Below are 17,780 nucleotides of genomic sequence, written 5' to 3' on the forward strand. Positions count from 1 at the left end.
GAGTCCATGAGAGTGTGGACGAGTGGAGATTTGCATCCACAACCAGTCTTCAGGTCCACAATGACATCCGGTCCTCGCCTCAACTTCCATCACCGCCATGTTCAGAAGACAAGACAGAAGGGAACATAAAACAGCCCAAAACTTTGCACAATTCTCTTGCATGGATAGATTTGGGGTAATTAGAATAACGAAACAGAGATGAACGAGAACGGCACTTGGAAGAGTGCATACAATCAACCAGGCTGAACAGTTTACGTTTTGTATCCTTCTGATAGGCCGGATCTGAACCAGAATGAAATTGGTTTGTTGTTGTCATCCACCTCACTCATTTACCTGGTTTTGTCATCATCCAACACAATGTTTTGAAATTGAGGCAACTCTTGAAAGACTTGAAATATCAATATGTTGTTTCAGGTTCGGGGTGGGTCTGATGGCCTGATGGGTTGCTGAGCAACCGTTGATGCTGGTTGAGGCAACTTAACTTAGCAAGGCCCTCACTGGGGAACCGCTGATTTAGTTGTCCCAACTGGGGAACCGCGCTCTCGACTTCCCACCCTGCCTACTTATTATGTACGGCTGAGCAAAACCATCGGTGGGAAGTTAGCTATCGAGTGCAGCAAATTACTGGGGTATAACTTCCCATCTATTTATTACATATGTTATGTTGATCATTCTGCCATTCACCCTCATGGTCTCACCCCAGCGCAATGCCTCTTTCTCCCTTCCCAGACAGGAAGGCAGAAGTCAGGCAGTTTTGGGCCTTGGTCAAATCCTTGGTGTGTCAGTCAGTGCCGATCGCTGGTTTGTCTTGGCTTTTTGTTGGGGTTGGGTGAGGTAGGGCGGAATGGTGAAAGGTGGTCACACCTCGTACCTGTTTGTGTCTTGTCTTGATTGGCACTCCTTTGCCGCAGTGTGACATCCCATCTTGGCAGCGCCGCAGGTTTCAGCAACTCTGCAGTACTCGCCATCAGGGACGGCAGCGCTAACGTGCCTTTGTGTCGGTTTAATGTAATGTGTGTATGGTTTGTACTGTGGAAAGGTACAGGGGGAAGAAGGATAAGAAAAAGGATTTGAATGGAATGAGGATGGGAGGGATTGAAATGGATTAAATTAAGAGGGTAGTTTTCAAGAAAGTAAGAGGTTTGGGAGAGGAAGGTTGAGGGATTGGGAAGGATGTATTGTTGTAGGCCGGGTATCGACTACGAGCACGACCGCGAGGTGGAGCAGAAGTCTTCTCCACCGAACACCCGGAATTTATAGGTCATCACCCCGGATAACTCCGGAGCCGACGGGTCCCTTATCGGACCGAAGATCGCCAATAGGTCAACCGCGTGGGATAGGGTCCATTGCCAATTTCAATTTACCTAAATACCCACGTCGTCCAAACTACCGGGGAAATTCACCCTCGGCAGAGCTCGAGCGGAACGAGCCAGTGGTGTACTTGAACCGTGCGTAACCCAAGCGAATGGTAACCGAGATCCGTTGGTCCAAATGCACAATTTACCCTTGCGACTTCCCAACACGCACCGTGCTAAACCAATGAAAGAAACACAAAAACGAGCTGAAACATTTAACAGGGGATTTATTTATAATGGGGGGGGGGGGAAGGGACCACACAAAGAGCAGAGTTATCCGACTATAAGAAATGCAGTCAATGTACAAGCAAAAGCACTTATCCAGTTGCTACTTAAAGATGGGCCCACACAGACACACACAGAAATGGACCCCAATGGTCTTTATTGAAGGCCTCCAGCTCGAGGACAGGTGAGCTAGAGACCAGAGCCTGTGTTTGGACCTGTCCACCTCGTGTGGTTTCCGACGATCTAGCTCGGCGGGACTCGAACCCGCAACACGATGCTACTCCAAGCACCAGGTACCACGCTCTCCAACCGGCCACACACCAATCGGCCAAGGCCAAGGAGAAGATCAGAGTCGACGATGATCCAGCTCGGCGGGACTCGAACCTGCAACATGATAATGATGATCACCACAACGACGACCACGACCCTTTTACCACTACGCCGACCGACACCACCTCGATCCTTTTTCCCACTACGACAACCTTCACCACCTCGATCCTTTTACCACCCTCACTACCCAGTCTGGCGTTTCTTACATTCCTTTCTCCTCTGGGGTGAGCACATCGCCGTCTGAGGCGCTCTCACCTCTCATTGGCCGGCGTGTTGTGGGAAAACCGCCTTCTGTGGCCATCTCAACTCTCATTGGCCGGCGTGTCGTGGGAAAACCGCCTTCTGTGGCCATCTCAACTCTCATTGGCCGGCATGTTGTGAGAAAACCACCATCTGTGGCCATCTCAACTCTCATTGGCCGGGGTGTCGTGGGAAAACCGCCTTCTGTGCCAATCTCAACTCTCATTGGCCGGCGTGTCGTGGGAAAACCACCTTCTGTGCCAATCTCAACTCTCATTGGCCGGCGTGTCGTGGGAAAACCGCCTTCTGTGCCAATCTCAACTCTCATTGGCCGGCGTGTCGTGGGAAAACCGCCTTCTGTGCCAATCTCAACTCTCATTGGCTGGCGTGTCGTGGGAAAACCACCTTCTGTGCCAATCTCAACTCTCATTGGCCGGCGTGTCGTGGGAAAACCGCCATCTGTGGCCATCTCAACCCCCATTGGCCGGCGTGTCGTGGGAAAGTCGAACTCTGTGGCCTGATTGGACAAGGGGCACACCCCTGCCTTCCTGGGCGGAGTCTCGATCTAAGTCGATGGAAATCTCTGCCCACATACGTGGTCGAACGCATGTAGACAATGGCGTCGGTGTGAGGAAGCGAGGTGAAGGCGTGTTGTTGTAAATGAATCTCCGCAGTGCACACACGTAATTCCCGTTAGACTCAGGTAGGGGGCCCTAACTATAAACACACACACACACACACACACACACACACACACACACACACACACACACACACACACACCGATATAACTGTTCTTTCGGGACCTGAATGTTGAGTGCAGTAAGCTTCCAAATTAGTAACAGTATGGATGAAGAGGGGACTCCATGGAGGGAAATTACAAAGGGGATACAGAACCTGCTGAACATGCACAACACATTTCCCGTTCCTGTAACCAGGCGGAAGGTAACCTGAATCAACGCATACAATTACAAATGAAATATCTGAGGGTTCCTTACGTGTTGAGCGTGTCACCACAGGATCCTTTTTCCATCACAGAAACAATATCATGCCATATATCGTATTTGACTGCATCTCTCAATAGTAGAGAAACAATAAAAAAAAAAAAAATTACCTCTTGATCTGGATCTTCACCAAAATTGAATCAATTTGTCGTTCTCACACTCCCAACATGTTCATGAAATTGTCAGAATCCATCGATAACCTTTTGAGATAACCTGCACTCACAGATAAACAAACAGACAAACAAGAACGATGTCGTGCACAGTACGATACTTGCAAAATCAAAATAAACAAGTTGCCATGGAAACAGTCACTTGGCAATTTTACCGATCGAGAGTTTTACATGATGGAATGTTGTCTATAACAAATCTGGTTAATTCAATTTTTTATTCCCACCGAAAAGGTGTTTCACATGTTTTGGATGGCATGACCTTGACCTTTGATGAATTGTGATCAGATTTTACAAACATACACGACATATACAGTACATAGAGATAAGCTGCATAAGTTTCAATGGGGAATGTTGAAGAAATCCTGAGATTTGGCAACAATAAAATCACAAAAATATCCCATTTGATGACAATGGGGTGAAATTGTTGTCATGGAAACCGTTTTCTCTTTGGCACCTGGAACTTGCAATTGGGTGGGGCTTTTGTGACTGGTGATCCTCAAGTGTAATGACAGAAGACAGTCAGACAGAAAGTCCAACGGGGTCTGGAGAGTCTTAGGGGATGAGGGGTTCAAATATGGTCTTCGGGTTCTCAAGGCTCTTCAGGGTCTGAAGCGTCAAGTGTTTCATTGGTCTTGCAGGATCTAAATGGTCTGAAGGTTAATACGATCTCGTTTGGTGTTTTTGTCCTCATTGAGTTCCTTCAACATGTTAAAAATATAAAGGACATATAGGATTATCAGTAAACCCATAATCGGTGCTGTCATGGCTGAGTGGTTACTTCAATCTTAACCAAGATTCTCATGGTTCGATCCCTGTGGTTGTCCTTGAGTCACCACTGGCAATATCCAGCACCACCATTTTACTCAAATTAATCATTGTACAATTTCTTTCTCATTATTCATTTTCACCAATACTCACATCATCTAAAAAGGAAGATTTAATGAATATATAAATCTTTTGAAACATTCGACAATAAACAAAGTTGTTTGATTTGGTCAGTTATTTAATTACGAAGAGACAATATGAGCCAAATGTATTTTCTGTCCGAAGCGTCTCATCTTCCTCCGTCTTTCATAAAACGTCGCTTCGTGCAAATGTTCGGGGATTATCCCGAAACTCCCTCAGTTATCTATCTGACGGATCGTTGTGGTAATGGCCGCCGGCAGGAAGATGCTCGATTTGTACTTCGACGTTGTCTCTCCCTGCACGTGCATCGGGTTCGAGGTATTGTGGGTCTTGTTGATGACAAAGGTGAATGTGTCTGCCCGGCGTTTCGTGTCCGACCTTGGTCTCCATGGAATGGATCACCCTGGACGAGCCAGGCCTCGGATAGACACGTGTGGGTGAATCGGGCGTGGATTTCGCACGGGAATTCAAGGCGAAACAGTTATGCTGCAGCCTCGAAAGAATGATAAAAAGGAAATAATAAAAATTCAAAATTTTCATTTCAGTCGATCAGAGAAAGGTGAGTGTGGATGTATATATATATATATATATATATATATATATATATATATATATATATATATATATATATATATATATATATATATTGTATTATATATAAATTCGAGTGTATCCCAGCTTTTCATGATGAGAAGTGACCGTTTCCAATAAAAGTAGGTTAAAGTTGTTTGAAAGATAAACCCACAAGTGAGATGTGAAACATGATGTAATTATGATCTGATAATTGCATTCTTCTTGCATACGCAGCATAAGGTTGTGAGATCGCACCACTGGCTGAGTGTGTGGCTGTGCCACTGATGCTGTGCCCCTTGGATGTTCGATCAAGAATTTGGTATATGTTCAGGGTGCCGGCGAAAGCTCGTCCACTATTCACGGACACCGTGGGATTGTTAACATCCACCAACTAATATAGCAGACGAGACGTGCAGTCTAACGTCCATTCGAGGGACGGCACACATTGATGCCCCCACCCTGCCTGCGAGACACCAGGATGATTGTTGGTAGTGGGATCTGCCTTCAAACCCAGGCTGGACTGCTTTAAAGTGAGTGCACGTATCTCTCCACTATTATCTTCCAGCTATAATTGGATCAAGTGAGTACATGCCGGGAATGTCTGTCTGTTTGTCCCATTTTGCTTTTCCTCGTTCATTCACTGTTTCTTTGCCGATATAAACCCGTGTGGAATGTTCAAATCCAGTTTCGCCCGGCCTTCCTTGGAGGAATGATGAAAGCGACAGGTAAGGCCAAAGTCACATTTGCCACGGCGGCCGTGGGGTCTCCAAAATGTACGGCCAGTAGCAATTATACGGCGGCCGCAGTATTTCCACGGTCACACAATGTCGCAGTCACATAATTTTTTTATTTTTCGGGGAGCCGCACGGCGTATTTAGAAATTGTGGAGATCGAAAACGTGGGGGTGCTGTACGGTCTTTAATTTGATGTCGCACAGTGACCTTAGGGTGTTCCTGCGGTGGCCATAGAATTTTCAAGGCAGACGCAAGGTGCCCGCAAGGCGACCGCAGGGGGGCCCTAAGGCGAATGTGCGGCCAGACAGACGGTAACGAGTGGGTATATATACCAGTTTTTTTTTACTGAAATAAAAATATAACAGTTCGGAATATACCAGTACGTGGTGCACCCAGAATCCGAATTGAATTCGTTCCAGGAGGCTGTTCGGATTGCAAAAAGTTCGATTCCCAAACTATTTTCCCAATAAGAAATAATGGAGTGAATTAATCCGTTCCTGGACCCCAAGAAAACCCACTTCAAAGACACTTTCAACTGAAATTCCCCATGTTTAAGGTAAAATAAGATGAGTAAATGACCTTCGGTGACGGTGTATTGTTTGTAAACTGGTACAATGACCACATCCAAAGGTTCACACAGGCTCGAGCTCTGGCCTGGGTTCCGATCGCTCGCGCACTCTGCGAGCACTACCCCCAGGGCAGCTCATCAAACATGATGCCCCCAGAACCACAATCACTTTCATCAAACGCATCGGGCTGAGGTAATCATGGATATTCCAAATTACGACTGGTTTTTCTGTGAAATGAAATCCTTGTCCGACAGTCCGTCACATCACGTGATTGGATTGCTTTTTTGTTATTAATTAAAACACAAGATGAGTAAAAAAAAATAAACCAATGTCACCCTGAGGGTGACCCGTATCTTGCCAAAAGGTGACCACGTGTGACTTCTTTAAGGTCACACTGAGGTGAACAGAGCTGCTATCCACCAGGAGCGACTCCTTGAGGAATATCTGCCTACGAGAGATTCCGATGAGAATCGTTCTACAGAGTAACCATGAAAAATATGCGTTTGCCTCATAACGTCACCAAATGACGCCATAATGTCTCAAGCTTGACATATCTAGAAAGCACTCATCGAGGTGTTCAATTTGAGGTACTACACGATATGGTTCCTAAAACTTGAAAATTTGACCTCAGGCGCTAACCATGAAGGTCAAGGCCAATCGCCACCAAAAATTAATCAGCTGAGCGCCAGACCATGAACTATATTCCCGTGAAGTTTGAAGACGATCCGATCAAAATTACTCAAAAAATAAGGGTTTCGTCGACTCCCCTGATTTGCGACAAAGTGACCTTGACCTTTCACCTTGACCTTCAAAATTTTGTGCACTGAAAGGGACCTCTATAGGCCTCTGATATGCGAAGTTACAAAAATTTCCAATGATAACTGTGCTCTGCAGAATTTTTTTTCGTGATTACAGACAAACAAACAAACAAACAAAAAAACATACAGACTGACTAACATCTCTTGCAAAAACTCCCTGTTTTGGCAAGATAAAAAACAGCACAAATCAAGGTGAAAGCACAAGGTAAAGTAGCAATCGACAAACGAGAGATGCTTTCACGAGGACTTCCACCGACGAACTGGATGAACAAAGCGCGAAGATGTGGGTCGAACAGGCGGGGGAGACGCACGTGAACAAACATGAACGCTTTGTTGTGTTCGGTTTTTTTAAAATGTATTCGGTTTTTATGGCAAAATTCATTTTTCATTGATAAGAGACTATGGCAGCTGCACGAATAACGCAAGCCCACCGTACGCCCTACGTATGGTCGACGTGGAATACAACTACGTCACAACTACGGCATGCCGAATTGCTACGGCCAACGTAGAAATGAAAAAAGTTATAACTCCGCGTTATAATTCCACGGCGACCCCGACGGCCTGTAAAATATAACCAAACGGCGTAGGGCCACCCTGAGGCCACCGCAGAAACTCTGCGGCCGCTGCACGTTTGTCAATTCAGGGGGCGTACGGCCACCATATCCTCGCCGTAGAGAAAATGTGACTTAGGCCTAAATGTGTGGATATGTTGGGCACATTGATAAAAAGCTTCCAACACTTTGTGGGGATGCACACATCATCGGATGTAGTCGGCTGTGTCAGGACGAAGTTGATGAATACGTGATGAGGGCCAACACAAGATCTAATGCTAAAACAGCAGGGTTTATGATGCCCCAACACCATCTTCTTATCCTTTTGTCTCCTTTCCCATTTTCTCCCGATGATGTAACCATTAAGGCAGAAACCTACCTCATTTTGAAGTGGTGATCCATGGTCGTACAGTGTGAAGACCTCCCCCCACCAGTTTTTTTCCCCTTTTGCACACAAGAAGTGATGCTGCACAAATCGAGAACAACTCTTGAGGCCTTTGAGGCTCCACTCAAATGATATTTTATTATTGAGTCACTTCATGGGTCATTATCAGTCAATTCGTGGATGATGGAGATTGAACCACGAGCTCTCGGACTCGGTCCCACCTGTATGTCTGAGGATCGTCCCTCAAGTTGTTTGCACTACCTCAAGTTTTTAAGTTGAAGGTATTTGTGATCAGATGTCTGTGTGGTCTCATTATTAACCAATATGTCTGGGCACTGTTTTTCGAACTAAAATTATAGTATATTGTACCATGTAATGCCGAACAGCAAACTCAAGAAGACTATCTAAATTCTTATATTTTTCTTCTTCGTTCGGGTGCAACACAAGGCTGTGGGGTGTCGTCGTTGGCTGATGCAATGCCCTCTGCTGGTTTGGGCAGGAATTTGGGATTTATTCAGGGGGCTGGTGATTGCTTTCCCACTCTGTGTGAAGGACACCATGGGATCTCACGTCCAACGAATGCTGGCAGACAGGACGCCAGTTTAATTTCCATCTGAGGGACGGCAGGCATATGCGTTGGTGAATCACCCTGCCTGTTAAACACCTGGATGGCAATTTATAGCTGGGTCAGGATTTAAACCCACGCGAGGCAGCTTCGAGATGAGTGTGCATACCTCGTCGCCAATGGTTCCCAAACTTTTTTGTCCACCACCCAAAATTTAAAATTACATTCACCTCACAACCCAAATGGTACTGGAACCTGCAATAAAAACTTGTTGGAGCAAACGCTTTCGACGTGAAAAACCACCTCAAAAACTAGGATTTTGAGGGGTTTTTCAAGTTTGGGTCTTGATCCTGAGTTTGGGAAGCCCTGCTCTTGGCTATCTTGTCTGGGAATACCTGTTCAAGCCCCTTGTGAGATTCATGGTGACACAGAAGAAAAAGTCACATGCGAGGGAGTCGTCTTGCAGACACTGAAAAAGTAAACAGCTACATCATGAAGGTCACTTTGGATGGAATTGAGACTTCTTTGCACCGGGTTTACTCAAAGGAGATGCCAAGTGCATAGTTCTCAAACAAGTGTCTTCAAGCAGAAAAAAACAAGATCGAGAATTGCTTTGCAATACGTACATGTCCCCGTCCGGACCCATTGAATGTCCGGGAGATAAACATTCGTTTGGGTTAACGCATGCTCGTGCCGACACAGGATCCAAAATGAAGAAGAATCTCTATAACCCACCATGTTTCGCTCATTTCCAGGCTTTTCCTATTTCATATTAATAATAACCCGATGTCTGGACAGGAAGCAAAAACGTGTGTACAGTTGATGTGTATATATAAAATACATCGTGGTAATATTGTTGCGGGCTTGGTATCGGCGACGAGCACGACCGCAAGATGGAGCTACAGGGTCGGCTCCACCGATCACCGGAATTTAGAGGTCTTCACCCCGGAAAACTCCCGAGCCGACGGGTCCCTTCTCGGACCGAAGTTTGCCAATAGGTCGACCACATGGGGTAGGGTCGATTGCCAATTTCAATTTACCTAAATACCGGAGAAATTCACCCTCGACGGCACTCGTACGGAACGAGACGCAAGCGTGCTCGAACCGTGTGCGACCCGAGCGGATGATCACCGAGATCCGTCAGTTCAAATGTCCCCTTACGGCCGCAACAACGGCCTGGCTAATTCTCCAACACGCACCGTGTTAAACCAATAAAAGAAACACAAACATGAACTGATACATTGAACACATGGGTTTATTTATAATGGGGCAGGGGGGCATGCAAGAAGCAGAGTTATCCGAATAAAGAGATGCACATATGTACAGCAAGGCACTTATACAATTTATTACTTACTAGACTGGCACCACAAACACACACACACACAAGAAACGGTGGCCACAGCATTCATTGAGGCCTCTAGCTCAGAGGGAAAGGCGAGCTGAAGACCAGAGCCTGCCTCGGACCTGTCCACCTCGTGTGGTCTTCGCGCTGATTCAAACCGGGCACCAGCGAGATGCGAGCTGAATCCAGACACCGGCGAGCCGTGATCAGCCTCCTCAGCTCTGCTCGGCGCTCGTCCTGGCAACCAAACTTCTCCTCTGTATCCTTCCGAGAGACGGCGCGCACCCCTGGCGGTTCTGTTGGCGGCAGGATCTCTCGATCTCGAGCTTTCGTTCGCTGACAGACACGGCGCGCAACCCTTGCGGCTCTGGTGGGGGATGGTGTCTCAAGCTCGAGCTCTTGCTTTCCGAACGCGCCGCACCCTTATTCACCCTGTCGGGGGGGGGGGGTGTCGGGTGCTGTCCGCACGCCCCTCTCTCCCTCACTGGACGGTTTCGTTCGCACAATCGCTCATCGCCGTCACTGGCCAAAATGAGCAGCAAGTCCGTCGATTGGCCCGGGGGCGTGGTGACGTCACGCGAACCACCTTCCTCTCCATCGCGAGGCTCCTCCTTGAACTCCGCCCACCAAACAGGCAGAGGAACTGTATTCTGTGTGGGCTCCGCCCACATATGTGCTGACACGCACGTAGGCAATGGCGTTGGCCAGGGCGAGGTGAAGGTGATGCTGGCGTTGTCGTAGTTATGAGGGGTGTAAAAATGAAAGAAAACCCTGACTATCAAAGTAACGCACAGCGCATATACATTTATTCACCCATTAAACAAGGTAAAGGGAGCTATCTATCCACATTCACTGAACAAAACAACTGAGCTATCGGACCTGAATGTTGTGTGCTCATGGCTTCCAGATTCGCAACAATATATGTGGTATTATTCTAATTTTTTTTTTTGGACACCTTGTCGAGGCTTGTGTGAGAGCGAACACACAACGCACATCAAGGGGGCATGAGACAAGAGGGGCGGGAGTGGGAGGGACAAAACAGTGGGGAACAGACACATTAGGAGATCTGTGGAAGGGAGAGGGATGGGACGGGGAACATGGGGAATACAAGATGGACATTACAGGGACTTTCAGGAAGGAAAGCAGGGAATTTGAAGGAAGTGGGCTTGGGTGGATTATCGGGGGTAGAAAAGATCGAGGATTTGGATGGGGGATGATAAGAGATGGTGGTGGACAGCTGTTTTGAAAGCTTGGAGGGAAGAATGGGAAAGAATAGAGTGAGGGAGTTTATTCCAAAGGCGGGAAAAAAAGAGGAATGAAAGAGTGAAGGTGAGCAGTGATTCGTGATTTTGGTAGTTTTACCAGAAGGGGGGTTGTTGGCTGACCTTGAGCACCCTGAGGAAATGTGGTGGGGACAAATCGCAGAGAGAGCAGGGGGGGCAAAGCTGGAGAGGAGACGGTAGAAGACAGAAAGACCACCGACCAATCTGCGGTGATTGAGTGAGAGGCTCAAAGACTCAGCCTCATTGCGGGAGATGCCAATGATCCGAAATGCCCTGGTTTCTACAACGTGAAGCCGAGAAAGGTGGGAGGCAGGAGCACCAACCCAGAAGGGAAAGCAGTACTCCATCAGGCTACGGACAAAAGCTTTGTAAGTGGTCAGGAGCTCAGGAGGGCCGAGGAAGGACTTTGCACGATGGAGGATTCCCACTCCGCGACTGACTTTGGAGGCGAAGTTTGAAATGTGGCTTTCCCAGGAAAGGTCATGGCAGATAGTGAGACCCAGAAGCTTGAAATAAAGGACTTCTTCCAGAGGATTGTTGAGAAAGTGGATGGGTGGGTTTTCTAAACGGTCCTTTCGAAGAGACATAGTGAGAGATTTGTCCAGATTGAGGCATGTTCCACGTGTTGGACCAGGTTGTGATTTTATCCAGATCTGCAGTGAGCGAAGAAGCTGCTGCTTGCCGGTCTGAGGGATGACCGATGGTACGGCAGAGGGTGGAGTGATCAGCAAAGAGATATAGAGGATTTTCCAGAGAGTCGGAGAGATCATTGATGAAAACCAGAAAAAGAACAGGGCCCAGAACACTACCTTGAGGAACTCCAGCCTGGACAGGAAGAGGGGATGAAAGAACTCCATTTAAGGCCACACGTTGACTGTGACAGGAGAGGAAGTCTGCGAGCCATGAGTGGAGATGGCCTTGGAAACCATGGGAAGAGAGTTTGGTGAGTAGGGCAGGGTGCCAGACTGTCAAAAGCACGTGATATGTCCAGGGATACGGCTCGGATTTCCTGTCTGGCATTGAGGACCTCCATCCATTGTTGGGAGAACAGAAGCAGCATATCCAGGGTAGAGTGACCTTGTCTGAAACCAAATTGATGATCGGAAATCAAGCCATTTGAGAAGAGGAAGGATTTCATGTCTGAAGCGATGATGGATTCCATAACCTTGCTGATGATTGGGAGAAGGCTGATTGGTCTGTAGTTGCAGGGATCTGTTTTTGCACAGCAGTGATGTTTGCAGATTTCCAAGCAGATGGCAGATGACCTTGAGCAAATGAGAGGGTGAATAGAACAGAGAGAGCGTGAGCAAGAGCAGAAGAGCAGGCTTTGTGGACACGTGGGCTGATCCGGTCTGGACCGGTGGCAGAATCTGAGTCGAGGTTTGACAGCAAGCTCTCCACCTTGTCAGAAGAAAAGGACACAGAGTCCAGGGACAGTTGAGTGTGACTGGGTAAGGTGGGTAGAGAAAGTGATGGGTTTTTGACACAAGATTTCGCTGCAAACACCGAGTTTAGCCATCAGCCTTTTCACGTGCGGTATCAGCAGTGCGGCCATTTGAGGTAAGTGAGGGGATGCAGGGGGAACATACACCAGAAACAGATTTGATTAGACGCCACCAGGATTTTGAGAAGGGAGAGAGGTTTGAGAGTTCAGACTTGAGATTAGAAAGATGTTGTTTTCTGGCTCTCCTGAGGGTAGATACATACTTGTTCCGAGCTTTATGGAAGGAACCACAAGCTTCAGTAAATCAAGGGCAGGAGGAAGGGTAGGACAACTGAAGACGAGAGGGGATAAATCTGTGCATGAGGGAGAGCAAGTTTCTTTGAAAGAATTCCCAGGATGAGTTGATGTTGGAGAAAGTAGCGATAGGAGACCAGTCTATAAGTATGATGGCTGCTTCGAGACCCTGCCAGTCGGCTTGAGTGAAATGCCAGACTCGACGGCGGTGAGGTGGTTCTCTGATAATAGCCAGAGAGATGTCCACTTTGACAAGGACGTGGTCAGAAGAACCGATTGGAGCTGAGGAAGAGCAGCAGATATTGTCAGGGAAATTTGTCAAAATCAGATCCAGAAGAGATGGAGTACCATTGGTTGAGATCCGGGTCGGGAAGTTGACCGATTGAGTCAGTCCCAATGAGTTGCAGAAAGCTTTTGCTGAGATGCCATGACAGGTGAGGGAGGTACCCACACCTAGCCAACTGGCATGATGACAATTGAAGTCACCAAATAAGAGGAAGAGAGAGTTTGGATGAGAAGATAGAAGATGGTCCATGTTTTCGGATAGTGCGGTGTAGATGGAGTCATCACTGTTAGGTGGACGGTACAGTACACATATAAACATGAGGTGGGAGTGGAGGGGAAGCCGTAGCCAGAGGTATTCCTGGGGGTGTGGGGGAGTGAGAGCAGTGCATGGAAAGTGAGGAATAGAGTCTTTGATGAAGAGAGCAATTCCTCCACCAGGACGAGGCTCAGGTCTGTCATACCGGAGGAGGGAGTAACCAGGGAGAGATACTTGGGAGTCAGACATGCCTTGGGGGAGGAAAGTTTCTGTTAGGCAGATTATGTCTGATTTGTCAGTATGGAAAGATCTGAAAGGTTTGAGTGAAGGTCCCTGATATTTGAGGTCCACACTTTTAATGAAGAGGTAGGGGAGGAGGCTTTGGGTGCAGGGGGTGGGGGGGAGAGGGAGGGTAGGACAAGGGATGAGGAGGGGAGGTAAGGAGGGTTGGTGAAAGTGTGTGGGGGATTTCAGATTGCAGGGGGACAAGAGAGGATGAAGAAGGCAGTTGAGGATTTGAGGAGGTGGAGTGAAGAGATGGAGGTGAGAGGGCAGTGGAAGGAGGAAGCTTTGTGGATGAGAGGGGAGGGCAACTTTGAGAAGGATGAGTGAGGGGGATGAAGGGTGGGACAAAGGTGAGGGGGGAAATTTTGAGAGAGGTGAGAGGGAGGATTGGAGGGAGAAGAGTGGGATGGTTGGTTTGAGAGTGAGGAATGAGTTGGCACTGAAGTTGGGAAAAAAAGAATGGTTGATGGAAAGCGAACATTCATTGCAAACTCGGGTTTTTTTAAGTTTCAGGCCAGAGATGTGATTTAACACAATTCTTGATGGATGCAATAAAGGCGAATTCAGAAAATGGAGAGAAGAAACGCTGCAACAGTTGGATTTTTTAGGCAAGGAATGAAGGAGAGATGGAAATGAGAGCAGTCTGTTAAAATAGCAGAAGAGTACCACATGTGTGTGAGAGGAAGATGAAGCATTATAAGATATTGCTTTTGTTATTATTATGAATGTTTCAGAGAGTTTTCAAAAGATTAGGTCATGGAAGTGCTGTAGAAAAAAAAAAAATCGAGGAGAAAGAAGAGGAGGAGGAGGAAGAATAAGAGGAAGAAGATGCGATGAAGAAGAAGAAGCAGAATCAGGAGAAAGGTGGCGGTTTTTTTTTATTTAAGATAAGAAATAGAGATTAGTTGGGAGAAATGGGGGACGTTCGGAAAGTGGGGAAGATAGAAATTGAAGGTAATGGGGAGAAAAAGCAAATAAAACGATCGTACACCGAGGGGAACCAGTAGGCCTCAAACACCCGGTAAGACAACGTCACCACAAACTCACAAAATAGCACGATTTTTGAAACAAAAGCGAACTAGGAACACACAGTAACATCTTGGTGAGAAAAATAAATTTAAAATGGGACAAATAACGACCGGAAACTTATCTTTGAGATCGTCAGCAGAGAGCTCTGAAGGAGACCTCTCGACGCTCCAAACCCAGAACCGGAAGTCGATTGCACTGGGCCATGGACTAACTGTAACACCAAGGCCGAAGGCCTGCCAATCTGTGCTACTTCATACAATGGCAGAGCATGATTTTATTGGGGTGGAGTCGGGACAGCTGTTCAGAAAATGGGTGTAAAGCAGTGGGGTGGAGTCAGGGCTGCTGCACATTGACCCATGCATAACGAGTGATATTTTCTCAGTCCAAAAAGGACGTAACTGTGAAAAATTGACGAAACACCCTGAAACTCAAACTTAATCTGTAACTTATCATAATAAAGACATGTACCAAGTTTCAGTTGAGCATATTAAAGGGTATGGGGGAAAAAGTGTGAAAAACAGGTGAGACGGACGGACAAACGGAGAACAAACCTCTAGTCCCCTCCGGTGAAACTGGAAGAATGCGAATAATTATGGGAAGATGATGAATTTATGGAAAGCGTGCTGAGAAGAATCTATGAGAGTGTGGATGAGTGGAGATTTGCGTTTGCAACCAGTCTTCAGGTCCACAATGACTTCTGGTCTTTGCCTCAACTTCCACAGCTGCGATGTTAAGAAGACAAGACAGAAGGAACCATAAAATATCCCAACAGCTTGCACAATTCTCTTGCATGGATACATTGGGGGTAATTGGAATAACGAAACAGAGATAAACTAGAACGGCACTTAGTGGAGCGCATACCTCAACCAGGCTGAACAGTTTACGTTTTGTATCCTCCCGATAGACCGGATCTGAACCAGAATGAAATTGGTTTGTTGTTGTCATCTACCTGACTCATTTACCTGGTTTTGTCATCATCTCACACAATGTTTTGAAATTGAGGCAATTTTGAAAGACTTGAAATATCAATATGTTGTTACAGATTTGGGATGGCGTTCATGAGGGGAGGTGGCTTTGACCCGCTACTTGACCTCTGACCCTGAATACGAGAAGCCACGGATAACTCCACAGCCCGATGGGTTGCTGAGCAACCGTTGATGCTGGTTGAGGCAACTGAACTTTGCAAGGCCCTCACTGGGGAACCGCTGATTGAGTTGTCCCAACTGGGGAACCGCGCTCTCGACTTCCCACCCTGCCTACTTATTATGTACGGCTGAGCAAAACCAAAAGTGGGAAGTTAGCTATCGAGTGCAGCAAATTAACGGGGTATAACTTCCCATCTATTTATTACATATTGTTGTGGGCCGGCGTGGTCAGGTGAGAAGATCGCAAGGTGGGGGAAGCTTCGTCGATTCCCACCAGACTCCCCGGAATTGTAGGCCGTCGCTCACGGATAATTCCGTGACGCGGCGGGTCGCTTAACTGACCGTGGACGCCAATAACTCAACCGCGTGACCGAGGGTCCTCCTGCCCATGGAATCGGGTTACCTAATTAACCACGCGGTTCAACCACCGGGGAACCACGCCGTTGGTACGCCTTGTCCGAACCGGATCACTCCTTGTCCGATTGGATCACCTTTCCGGATCGGATGTAGCCGAGCGACACTGCTAAGGACGTACTGGCTAGAAGGAACGACCGTTGGGAATAAAGACCTGGCTAAACCTGGATCCGAACCATGCTGGCCCAATGAGGGAAAAGACAAAGGTGAACTGGGAACATTTCTACAATTATTTATTTACAGCAAGTGAGGAAAAGCATGTGGCACAACAACGGTTCATTAGGTATGTAACGCAGGGAAAGAGGAGAGGGGTGTGGGGGTGCAGCAATTAAACAAGCAACTTACGAAAGCAGACACAGTGCAGACTTGACGTGAGATTATTCACAGTAACAACAATAAAAGATCTTCTACAGGCTTACTTAACAGACAGGCGCCAGCACACTCAGACACACACACAGAAGAAGAAACCCCAATGAAAAAAGGACTTTTGCAGCCAAGGAGGGAGGGGTTGAGGTTATAGTTCTCGGAACCTGGGTGTTTCGGGGGAGGAATGCTCCGTGGTGCGGCACCCCACAATAGCCGCGTTGTTCTGGTCACAGCTGCACGTGTGGAGATCGTGTTCCGAACAGGAGGAGCTCGAGTGGAGAAGAGAGGCGTCCAGAGGGCGAGGGTGGAGCAGTAGGCGGGACCAGGTAGGTGGAGTTGAGAGGCAGGAGGCGGTTCGACGTCGTGTTGGCGGAGACGAGGACAGGAGACAAAGCGTGAAACACACACACTCTCAACGGAGGGACCTCTCCGTCTTTGATTGGGCCCGAAGCTCGGGGGAGGGGGCCATGCCGAATCCGACGTCATTGCCCGAGTTGGGCGCTCCGACTGGCTCCGATCACTGACGTGGTCCGCCAGCCTGGGCCGGGCCTCGTGTAGATGCTGGTGCACGGTTATGGCAGACGAGACGAGACGAGGGGCAAGCGAGGCAGAGGGCACCGTGAATCGTCACGCTGTGGAAAACGAGACGAGGGGGAAAGGGAGTAAGATTTACCTCAGGAGTGAAAAGAGGAAAAGTGGAATGGAGGGGAAAAAATGATTTCATAAACCTCACGAGAGCCCAACGCAACGCACTCCCTTGTCCTCCCACTACACAAAAGGAAGGGGTCTATCTGCACGTCTATTAATGGCATAACTGACTTGGGACATCTATCTGTCGGATGCATTTGGTTCCGAGAACCGCAACAAGATGTTATACTGATCATTCTGCCATTCACCATCATGGTCTCACCCCAGCGCAATGTCTCTTGCTCCATTCCCAAACAGGCAGGCAGGAAGGAAGGCAGAAGTCAGGCAGTTTTGGGTCTTGGTCAAATCCTTGGTGTGTCAGTCAATGGCGATCGCTGGTTTGTCTTGGCTTTTTATTGGGGTTGGGTGAGGTCGGGCGGAATGGTGAAAGGTGGTCGCAATTGGGTGGGGATTTTGATTATGACTGGTGATCCTCAAGTGTTATTACAGAAGAACCTCACACAGAAGGTCCTCAAGGCTCTTCAAGTGTTTCATTGGTCTTGCAGGGTCTAAGTGGTCTCAAAG

The 17,780-nt window shown here is 47.6% G+C and overlaps 1 long non-coding RNA gene across 1 annotated transcript; it reads right to left on the minus strand.

The window, feature by feature from the left end:
* Positions 1 to 1,612: 1,612 nt before the first annotated feature.
* On the minus strand, positions 1,613 to 15,787 carry LOC147009538 (uncharacterized). The gene is made up of 3 exons (XR_015052749.1): positions 15,195 to 15,787; positions 3,265 to 3,367; positions 1,613 to 1,964 (listed from the first exon to the last, which is right to left on the minus strand). It is a non-coding gene; the product is annotated as an uncharacterized LOC147009538 (long non-coding RNA).
* Between the last annotated feature and the right edge of the window lie 1,993 nt (positions 15,788 to 17,780).

This window comes from Eptatretus burgeri, chromosome 17 (genome assembly GCF_056783735.1).
Source record: "Eptatretus burgeri isolate ZD-2024b chromosome 17, Ebu_testis_v1, whole genome shotgun sequence".
NCBI lineage: Eukaryota > Metazoa > Chordata > Myxini > Myxiniformes > Myxinidae > Eptatretus > Eptatretus burgeri.